The sequence below is a fragment of the Desmodus rotundus genome, chromosome 12 (assembly GCF_022682495.2).
Source record: "Desmodus rotundus isolate HL8 chromosome 12, HLdesRot8A.1, whole genome shotgun sequence".
NCBI lineage: Eukaryota > Metazoa > Chordata > Mammalia > Chiroptera > Phyllostomidae > Desmodus > Desmodus rotundus.
Window position 1 is genome coordinate 48928236 of NC_071398.1, and position 8656 is coordinate 48936891.

The following is an 8656-nucleotide window of genomic DNA, read 5'->3' on the forward strand; positions in this document are numbered from 1 at the left end:
AGAAACTGGCACAGACCCTTAGATGCAGAGATTCATACTAATATACACAGAGATGCAGATACTTAGCCACATAAATACATAGAGTTGGACTTAGATACATACCTAGTTACCTAAATTGAGAGATACATAGATACTCAGATAGATACACAGACAATACATGCTTTGATACATAGATACATATATAGATGGACAATAGAGGGAGGGGCACTCACTGGCTTGTCATCTGGTCCTCACACACCGAATGTCCCCTCCCACTCCCACACCTTTCCTCCGGCAAACACTTTGGTTTCCCACATGCAAACGGCGAACCATAAAACTCTCTTGAGACCTTCATGCTATTACTGGGGTGCACAGAGAGGAGAGTGGCACCCTGGAAGGACCCTCAGTCACCCCCCTCAGGCTCCCCAGGGCAGGTGGCTCCCTGCTCAGTCACGATGCCCTTGTCTCTGTGCCTCTCTGTGTCCTGTGCCCCTGGGCTGTGCTTCCCAGGTGACTCAGTTCTTTCTAAACTAAAAGCCCCTAAGTCTACAGAAGCAAATGCATTAATGAATCAGTCATGTTGTCCAGAGTTTGGTGGAGGTGGGGGTGGTGCTTCATGGAAGGTTGAGTTTGTGAAGAATCAGGTAAGTCTAGGCTGGTGGCTGGATTTCTTTCCAGGTGCTGATGGACACCCCTAGATTCATTTATGGCACAGATCACAGGCACTGTGTGTAGAGAAGGTGGACTTCTAGCCTCTGCCCCTCACAGCACGGAGTCACGTAATTATGACCTCATAGGGGAGAGCCCAGGACCAGGAGGAAGAAACAGGGCAGAATCAGGACCTGGAGGGAAAGGCCTGAGACTTCCTAGGGTCACAGCCCAGGGAGGGGTTGCTGGGCCACAGCACCTGCAGGTCGGCTTCCAGGCAGAGCTGGGGTCATTGGGAAGGGACTTCCTCATTGTCCTAGGTGAGTCAGGTGAGGTCAGACAGAGGTGAAGGAGGTGTCTGCAAGGCCAGCTGTCATGTTCTCCTGGACGGCGTGGGGCTCAGCCTCTCCAAGGGTGCAGATCTGCGGCTCTCCCCAGACCTGGAGCTCAGCCCAGGGGGGACCCAGTCCTGTGGCCCCTGCTGTTCCAGGAGAAGAGCGTCAGCTTGGAGAAGGTGCAATACTGTCTAGCTCCACCATTACTGCCAACGTAACTAATGTTTTAAAATTTTTACCTGATAAACAATTTAGGGTAAAAAAACGATCCTTGGTCCCAACTCCCTAATCTTCCCGGAATCCAGTTCCCCAGACCAGCTCCAAGAAATGAAAGTAAAGCAAATTGCCCTCCGTCACAGGGTTGGGCCTGATCAGTTGATGGCCTGAACAGAACAGAAGACTGACCTGTGGACCTGAACTGCAACACCAGCTCTCTTTGGTCCTTTGCCTGCCAGCCCACCCTTCGGATTTCGTGTTTGCCAGGCTCCGGACTTGTGTGAGCCAATTCCACGAAATAAATCTCTCTGTTTACATGCATCCTACCGGTCTGTCTCTGTGACAAACCTTGACTGGTACAAGGGGTACACGGTGTTTTGTAGGGATGATGAAAATATTTTAGAACTGCATAGAGGCAACGGTTGCATCCAATTGTGAATGTACCAAATGACACTGAATGGTACACTTTTATTTTTTTTATTTATTTTAAAATATATTTTATTGATTATGCTATTACAGTTGTCCCATTTTACCCCCTTCGTTCCCCTTCGCCCTGCACACCCCGTCCCACCCACATTCCCCCCCTATAGTTCATGTCTGTGGGTCACATATATAAGTTTTTTGGCTCCATTTCCTACACCATTCTTACCCTCACCCTGTCTATTTTCTACCTACCATTTATGCTACTTACTCTCTGTACCTTTCCCCCCCCTCTCCCCCTCCCGTTCCCCTGTTGATAACCCTCCATGTGTTCTCCATTTCTGTGGTTCTGTTCCTGTTCTAGTTGTTTGCTTAGTTTGCTTTTGTTTTTGTTTAGGTGTGGTTGTTAATAACTGTGAGTTTGCTGTCATTTTTACTGTTCCTATTTTTTATCTTCTTTTTCTTAGGTAACTCCCTTTAACATTTCATATAATAAGGGCTTGGTGATGATGAACTCCTTTAACTTGACTTTATCTGAGAAGCACTTTATCTGCCCTTTCATTCTAAATGATAGCTTTGCTGGATACAGCAATCTTGGATATAGGTCCTTGCCTTTCATGACTTGGAATACTTCTTTCCAGCCCCTTCTTGCCTGTAAGGTCTCTTTTGAGAAATCAGCTGATAGTTTTATGGGAACTCCTCTATAGCTAACTGTGTCTCTTTCTCTTCCTGCTTGGAAGATTCTCTCCTTATCTTTAATCTTGGATAATGTAATGATGATGTGCCTTGGTGTGTTCCTCCTTGTGTCCAGCTTCTTTGGGACTCTCTGAGCTTCCTGGACTTCCTGGAAGTCTTATTTCCTTTGCCAGATTGGGGAAGTTCTCCTTCACTATTTGTTCAAATAAGTTTTCTTGCTCTTCCTCTTGTCCTTCTGACACCCATATGATTCGGATGTTGGAACGTTTCAAGATGTCCTGGAGGTTCCTAAGCCTCTCCTCATTTTTTTAAATTCTTGTTTCTCCCTTCTTTTCTGGTTGGATGTTTGTTTCTTCCTTCTGGTCCACACCGTTGATTTGAGTCCCAGTTTCCTTCCCATCACTATTGGTTCCCTGTACATTTTCCTTTATTTCACTTAGCACAGCCTTCATTTTTGACTGGTACAAGGGGTACACGGTGTTTTGGCCATCTAATGTGTGACCAAATTCAACCAATTCTTTGAGCATCCTGATTACCAGTGTTTTGAACTGTGCATCTGATAGGTTGGTTATCTCTTCATCGCTTAGTTGTATTTTTTTGGAGCTTTGATCTGTCCTTTCATTTGGGCCTCTTTTTTTTTCTTGGCGCATCTGTTATGTAAAGGGGCTGAGCCTTAGGTGTTCGCCAGGGCGGGGCAACCCAGGTCGTTGCTGCGCTGTGACACTGTCTGTGGGGGAGGGTCTGAGAGGGAACAATGGTGCTTGCTCCGCTCTCTGCCGGATATCAATCACTTCCCCCACTACCCACAAGCAAGGTGGGCCCTTCTGGTGCTGATTCCCAGGTGGGTGGGCTTGTGTACGTTGTAGGACACTGTGGGTCTCTCCAATGAACTCTCCTGTGAGTCTGGGAGTTTCTCCCGCTGCCACCTCAACTTCCACAGGTGTTTTCAGTCAGTGGTTTGGGGCTTTATTTCCCTGCACTGGAACTCTGGGTTGCGAGGTCTATTTTGCTCCCCCTTTGTTCCTCCTGGTTTATCTACCTGAGAATGTGGGACCACTGGGTCCACCAGCCACCGCCTCGCGGGATCCGCCAGCTGCCATCTTATGGGAACATTTCAAGATGTCCTGGAGGTTCCTAAGCCTCTCCTTATTTTTTTTGAGTTATTGTTTCTCCCTTCTTTTCTGGTTGGATGTTTGTTTCTTCCTTCTGGTCCACACCGTTGATTTGAGTCCCAGTTTCCTTCGCATCACTATTGGTTCCCGGTACATTTTCCTTTATTTCACTTAGCATAGCCTTCATTTTTTCATCTAATTTGTGACCAAATTCAAGCAATTCTGTGAGCATCCTGATTACCAGTGTTTTGAACTGTGCATCTGATGGGTTGGCTATCTCTTCATCGCTTAGTTGTATTTTTTCTGGAGTTTTGATCTGTTCTTTCATTTGGGCCATTTTTTTTGGGGGGGGGGTCTGGTAGCATGTGTTACGTAGTAGGGGGCGGAGCCTTAGGTATTCACGGGGGCTGGGTAATGCTGGTTGCTGTGCTGTGACGCTGTACACAGGGGAGGGGCCGAGAGGGAACATTTGTGCTTGCTGGGCTCTCCACCAGCTTTCAGCCACATCCCCCACTACCCACAATCAAATTGGGCCCTTCTGGTGCTGATTCCCAGATGGGTGGTTTGTGTACTTTCTAGGATCCTTTGAGTCTCTCCAATGAATGCCCCTTTAAGGCTGGGAGTTTCTCCCTCTGGAGCCTCAACCCCCACAGGTGTTTTCAATCAGTGGTTTGAGGCTTTATTTCCCTGAGCTGGAGCTCTGGCTTGCAAGGTCTGTCGCGGGGTCCACCAGCTGCTGCCTTGCTGGCCAACAGCAGCCTTGCCCACTCCACTCCACAATCCGCCGCCTCACTGTGTCTGCCAGCTTCTGCCTTGTCTGCCTATCCTGGTCCTCCAGCCACTGCCTTGCCACGAGTCCTCTCTGTCCAGCTGCCTGTCTCCGCTCCTCCTGTGAGTCTGGATGAATGTTTCTTCTTAATTCCTTGGTTGTCGAACTTCCATACAGTGCGATTTTCTGTCAGTTTTGGTTGTTTTTTGTTTTTAAATTGTTGTTGTACTTCTTTTGGTTGTGCAAGGAGGCCCAGTGTGTCTACCTACACCTCCATCTTGGCTGGAAGTCTGAATGGTACACTTTTAAGTGGTAAATGTTGTGTTTTGTGAACTTTACTGCAATAGGGGGAAAAAGTGATGATGTAATATTTGTAAAATAGCACTTCCTTGACATTGTATGAAGGCATTCTTTTTTTTTTAAGGTATTTTATTTATTTATTTTCAGAGAGAGGGGAAGGGAAAGAGAAAGAAGGGAAGAAACATCAATGTGTGGTTGCCTCTCAAGCGCCCCCTCCTGGGGACTTGGACTGCAACCTAGGCATGTGCGCTGACTGGGCATTGAACCGGTGATTCTTTGGTTTGCGGACTGGTGCTCAATCCATTGAGCCACACCAGCCAGGGCAGCATTCTTATTGCACTCACAAGGAACTCTCATAGTGAGTGCACAGAAGACAACATGTGACCAAGCCAAGTCCAGGCTGCTTCCACTTTTGCTTCCTGTCTGCCTGCCCCAGTGCTGAGTAGAAAAGAATTTGTCTTCTCCATATGACAGCATTCTGTGGTCAAGCTGACCCTCATCCACATGTTGAGCTTCCCTGTGTCCTATAAAATTCTGGCTCCTTCTCTTGATGTCCCCAGCACCTCTGGACTTGTATCTAGACACCTTCCCTAATTCACCCATCTGGACCCATCACTAGGAGGGGTGGGGTTGGGGGGCGGGGCAAAAATCTGCCACTGCTGTCCATGGTTCTAATCAGGAGTTTTCTGTGCGAGTCTACTTTCAGCACCATGGTCAGAGTATATGGGGCCATTTTCATTAGCTGAGCCCCCTGCATATAGCCCTCATGAGGGAGTCAAATAAAAAGTATTCAGTCAGAGCAGGAGGGTAAATTAGAAAAATACTAGGAGCCCTGGGTGATGTGGCTCAGTGGATTGAGCACAGGCCTGGGAACCAAACTGTCGTGGTTCAATTCCCAGTCAGGGCATATGCTTGGGTTGCGGGCCAGGTCCCCAGTAGGGGGCGCTCAAGAGGCAACCACACATTGGTGTTTCTCTCCCTCTCTTTTTCCCTCCCTTCCCTGCTCTCTAAAAATAAATAAATAAAATCTTTTTTTAAAAAAACTTCCTGAAATTCTTAAAAAAAGAAAAGAAAAGAAAAGTAACATACTAGGAGACAGCAGTAACTGACATTAATCCAAGCTCCCCTCGCAGCCCATGAATCCTGACTAGGGATAGAAGTTTGGGATATGGGCCTCACACTCAAAATTACAATCTCTGGAACATCCTAGGATGTCCCATAATGTTAGTTCTCCCCTGTTGAGGTCATAACGTCTCTTCCTGGACCAAGTTCAGGTGGCCAGCTATTGGGTGTGACTAAAAGATAGACTGAAGTCACACCAATCTGCTCTCAAACCTACATCTGCCTCTCACTAGCTCTCTGTCCTTGGGAACATCATTTCATCTCTCTGAGGCTCACTTTGTTTTTCTATAAAATGGCAATAACAGTGGTGTCCGCTTGCGAATGTATGTTTGGAGGATCGATGGTCAGTGATTGTTACATTCTGGCTCTCAGAGGATCTGGAGCCAGGCCTCCTGGGTCTCATTGTAACGCTGCCTCTTGTTGACTCTGTGACGTAGTGAAAGACAGCCACATGCCTCTGGAGGCATGTGGGTGCCATGTAGAATGAAAATCCTGGCAGGACTTCCTTCATAGGGATTTGGTGAGAATCCAAATAGTTTACACATAAGATGTGTGGACTAAGGCACCTGAATTCAGTTAGCACTCATTCAAGACTGTGAGCTGGTGTTACTATAATTACCATTATCATCATTATTATTTCAATCATTACGTGCCTAGACACGGCCTGATAAACTGTATGCAGGCACGATCGCTGCTTGTATGGATTCTTGTGAGGATCACTGTGGAGAAACTCACCTGAAGCCACGTGGGCAAGAGTTGATGTGACAGGGACTCCAAGTCAAGCCTGTCTGGCACCGATGCACAAGCTCTTGTCATGATCCCACCCGCACAGTTAGTGTCAGGGCAGGAAGAACAAAGGCAGGGACTCCACCACTCCCAGATGGGAGACTGAGGCTTATAGTACTTTGGCCATGAGTTTGCAGCAATTATCTCTTGGAGTTCCTTGTTTCCTCAGCTTTTCTCCTTGTACCAAAGCACCCCTTTCCTTCACAGAACCTGCAACAGGCTCCCAGGAACGTTTCCTTATAGGGTTGGCGGACAAAGGGGGAGGGAACTAGAGATGGTCTGAGCTTTAGGGAGACAAGGTCACAGCCAGATGAGTCAGCTGGAAGGAAGAAGGAGCTGAGACTCATCACAGGGAGCTCCAGAGACAGAACTCAGCTGTTCTCGGAAGTGCTGCAATCCACTCCCTAGTGTGACAGCTTCTCCTGGGGCTCCCTCTATTGGCACAGTCCCCACTTTCTCGCTTTGGCTTTCCTCTCTTTCTCTCTGTGTCTGTCTCTCCCTCTCTTCCTTTCTCTCCCCCCCCTCCTCCTCCTCCTTCCTCTCCTTCTCTTCCTCCTCACACTCCCAGGACCTGGCCTCTGAGGTCCATGGGGTAGACAGAATGCACCTCTAAGGATGTCTAGGCATGAATCCCTGGGACGCACAAATATGTTGCATCATCTGGCAAAGGGAGTTTGCAGATGTGATTCAAGTTATGAACCCTAAGACAAGGAGGTTATGCTGGCATGATGGTTAATTTAGTGTGTCCGCTTGGCCAGGCTATAGTACCCTGGTCATTCAGCCAAACACTAATCAGGTGTTGCTGTGGAGGCATTGTGTCGGTGTGGTTACACCTACAAGCAATGGACTCTGAATAAAGGAGGTCACCTTTGAGAATGCATGGGCATCATCTGATCAGCTGAAAGAAGAGCAAAATGGAGGTTTTCCTGAGGAAAGGGAAACTCTGCCTAGAGATTTTGACCTCAATCTCCCATGAGGGCTGAAATGAAAGACCTTCCTCAGAGCAACAGCACAGCAAGCCCAAGCCAAGGACTTTGGCCAGTCCTGCCTGTACCTGGTGTCCACGGCAGAGGGCCACCCATGGGCAGCAGAGAGACCCGTGGCCCCTGGCAAGCCTGGTCCTACTGGGTCTTTGGGCAGCATCCCAGCCCCCTCCAGCCCAGGACGCAGTCACTCACAATGGGCTCCTGGGTTCCCAGGCCAACAAACTCAGGAGACACTGCCTCTGAGACATAAGGTCCACCAGGGTCCCCCTTTACTCTCAGTCAGAAAAGATTTACATTTTTTGTATTTCCAGGGAAGTTTTAGCCATCTAAGGACCCACAATGAGGGAGAAAATATACATTGATGCTCCTTGCTCCTGCTCATCTTAAGAGGATACTCTCCCAAAAGTTGTAAATGGTTAATACTTGTAAAGTAATTAATTATGTTTGTATTCTGTAACTCATGTATCATCTCATGTGAGCTTTACAACTCCCTTGTGGAATAGTATTTATGGGTTTTTTAAACAGAGGCAGAAACTGCGTGAGAAAGGAAATGTGACTTGTCCACATTCCACATGCCAACCTGTGACCCTCTTAGCTGGAACTGATGGTTCAAACTCCAAGTCCCCTGCTGTTCCCACGTACGTCTATCACCTGGAGTCTCAGGCACTGAGAGGTGGCAGAGCTGTGGGAGCTAATGGTTTGTGTGAAGGTGCCTTTAACCAGCAAGCAGCCTCAGGGAAGGCAGGTGTGAGGGCTCCCTTCCTGAAGGTCCTTGAAGACCCTCTGCTGGGCCAGTGGGCTCACAATCTCTCTTGGACTCACCTGGCTTTGCCTGAGAACAATACCTCCATTTGGGTGAACTCTTGCCCCTGTTCCACAGGAAGATCTAGGCTGTGTCTCATCATGAGAATGACAGGCTCTGCGGTGACTGTCATGTGCTCTCTGATGGCCACAGCGGGGAGGCTTCATGCAGGAAGACAAGTGCATTTCAAGACCTAGGGCGCTCCCCACACAAGGCTCCTTTGTTGTGCTGAGGTGTGTTCACTCCACCCCCAATTTGTGGACAGTGTTTATTATGAAAGTTTATTTTGAATGGATGGTGTGTTTTCTCCAATGACTTCTCTTCATCTATTCAAACAACCATATGTTTTATATCAGTTACTTTATTATTGTGGTGAAAACATTTATTGATTTGCACATGTTAAAATCTTTTTGCCAATTTTCAGGGTCTTGTGTCAAATCCCATTTGATCATGGTGTATAAAACTTTTCCTGTGCTCTTGAATAC